The 2,500-nt window shown below is 48.3% G+C and overlaps 1 long non-coding RNA gene across 1 annotated transcript in view; it reads right to left on the bottom strand.

Annotated features, from left to right (window-relative positions):
* Window positions 1–716: 716 nt before the first annotated feature.
* LOC116523699 overlaps window positions 717–2,500 on the bottom strand; it is a 12,893-nt gene continuing 11,109 nt past the window's right edge. The window contains exon 2 of the long non-coding RNA XR_004257099.1: window positions 717–923. This is a non-coding gene — a long non-coding RNA (uncharacterized LOC116523699). The remainder of the gene's footprint in view (window positions 924–2,500) is intronic.

The following is a 2,500-nucleotide window of genomic DNA, read 5'->3' as shown; positions in this document are numbered from 1 at the left end:
CCTACAGATGGCGCTACAGAGCACTGCAGGCCAAATCAACTAGACCCAAAGACCGTTGTTTCCCCCTTGTGCCATCACTCTACTGAACCCCTTATTGCCACAGTGCTGTCTATTGTCTATGGGCATTTACCATGTAGTATGGCTGTAGTATTATTATTATTGATCCTTCTTATCTTTCTTAAAGGCAAAGGTTCCTCTCACATATATATGCTAGTCATTCCCGACTCTAGGGGGCAGTGCTCATCTCTGTTTCAAAGCCGAAGAGCCAGCGCTGTCCGAAGACGTCTCCATGGTCATGTGGCCGGCATGACTCAACGCCAAAGGTGCACGGAAAGCTGTTCCCTTCCCACCAAAGGTGGTTCCTATTTTTCTACTTGCATTTTTTACGTGCTTTCAAACTGCTAGGTTGGCAGAAGCTGGGACAAGGAACGGGAGCTCACTCCGTTACGTGGCGCTAGGGATTCGAACTGCCGAACTGCTGACCTTTCTGATCGACAAGCCCAGGGTCTTAGCCACTGAGCCGCCACATCTCTATATATTATCTTTCTTACGTTGCCTTGCATGTACATGGAGCACTTCTGCATCAGAGACAAATTCCTTTTGTGTCTAATCATCCTCCATCCTTCAATTCCACTCAACGTTGAGAAGAAGAAAGGGAGGGATCCATGCAGAAAATAGGAGGAACGGTGGATGTCTCTTACCCTTTTTATTCTCTTCCCAATCAAGTGATTTCCAACCGGGATCAAAACTCCTCCCAGGATGGCCAACACGGCCCCGATGATTGCCACCGTCAGCAAGGCACAGCGCGGAGTGCACCCCATGCTCCTTCACTCAAGTCGCCGGGCCTCGCGGCTCTTCCTCCTGCTACTTTGACCTCTTATGCTTCTCTTGGTCTGAGGTTCCCTCGAAATCCGTATCGCAGGCTGTCAAAAGAGAAGCGCCAAATACAGCGTCAAGAATTCCATGGCAAAAAAACCCCCATCATTTTGTGCTAATAAAAACAAGCAATTTTTAAAAAGAAGAAGAAGAAGATTTAGAATAGCAAACACGCAGAGTCAACAAAATAGAAGCCTGGGTAAACGCATAGAAGAGTTTGTAGAGAGTTCCTTGACTTACAAAGGCAATTGAGATTGGAGCTTCCATTGCAGAGCAAAATAGCAATAGCCCTTAGACTTATATCACAGTGCTTTTAAAGCCCTAAGGGGCTGTAAGGGGTTTACAGAGTCAGCCTCTTGCCCGCAACAGTCTAGGTCCTTATTTTACCCACTTTGGAAGGATGGAAGGCTGAGTCAACCTTGAGCCAGCCAGAATTGAACTCTAGGCAGTTGGCAGAGTTAGCCTGCAATGCTGCTTTCTAACCACTATGCTGGAAGGAAGGAAGGAGGGAGGGAGGGAGGGAAGGAAGGAAGGAAGGAAGGAAGGAAGGAAGGAAGGAAGGAAGGAAGGAAGGAAGGAAGGATATCAATAGCACTTAGACTTATATACCACTTCACAGGGCTTTTACAGCCCTCTCTAAGGGGTTTACAGAGTCAGCCTCTTGCCCCCAACAATCTGGGTCCTTATTTTACCCATCTCGGAAGGATGAAAGACTGAGTCAACTTTGAGCCAGCCAGGATTGAACTCCAGGCAGTTGGCAGAGTTAGCCTGCAATGCTGCTTTCTAACCACTATGCTGGAAGGAAGGAAGGAAGGAAGGAAGGAAGGAAGGAAGGAGGGAGGGAGGGAGGGAGGGAGGGAGGGAAGGAAAGGAAGGAAGGAAGGAAGGAAGGAAGGAAGGGTATCAATAGCAGAATTATATACCACTTCACAGGGCTTTTACAGTCATCTCTAAGGTGTTTACAGAGTCAGCCTCTTGCCCCCAACAATCTGGGTCCTCATTTTACCCACTTAGGAAGGATGGAAGACTGAGTCAACCTTGAGCCGGTCAGGATTGAACTCCTGGCAGAATTAGCCTGCCATACTGCATTCTAACAGGGAGGAAGGAAAGAAGGAAGGGAGGGAGGGGGACAGGGAGGGATAGCAATAGACTTATATACCGCTTCACAGTGCTTTTATAACTCTCTCTAAGCAGCTTACAGCCTCTTGTCCCCAACAATCTGGGTCCTCATTTTACCACCGTGAAAGGACGGAAGACTGAGTCAACTTTGAGCCAGCAGTTCAGGATCGAATTGCTGGCAGTGGGCAGAATTAGCCTGCAATACTGCATTCTAACCACTGCGTCACCAGGAAGGAGAATGAGAAAGGGAATAAGAGAGGGGAGGAAAGGAGGGAAGGAGGGAGGGATCATTTAGACATTTATCACTTCACAATGCTTCACAACTCTCTCTAAGCAGTTTACAGAGTCAGCCTTTTGCCCCCAACAATCCAGGTCCTCATTTTACCCACCTAGGAAGGACGGAAGTCTGAGTCAACCTTGAGCCTGCTGAGATTCGAACTGCCAAATTGCAGGCAGCCGGCAGGCAGGCAGAAGTAGCCTGCTGTACTCCACTCTAACCACTGCG

This window comes from Thamnophis elegans, unplaced genomic scaffold (assembly GCF_009769535.1).
Source record: "Thamnophis elegans isolate rThaEle1 unplaced genomic scaffold, rThaEle1.pri scaffold_94_arrow_ctg1, whole genome shotgun sequence".
NCBI classification, from domain to species: domain Eukaryota; kingdom Metazoa; phylum Chordata; class Lepidosauria; order Squamata; family Colubridae; genus Thamnophis; species Thamnophis elegans.
Note: the sequence above shows the minus strand (reverse complement) of the source record. Positions and strands in the feature narration are given on the sequence as shown.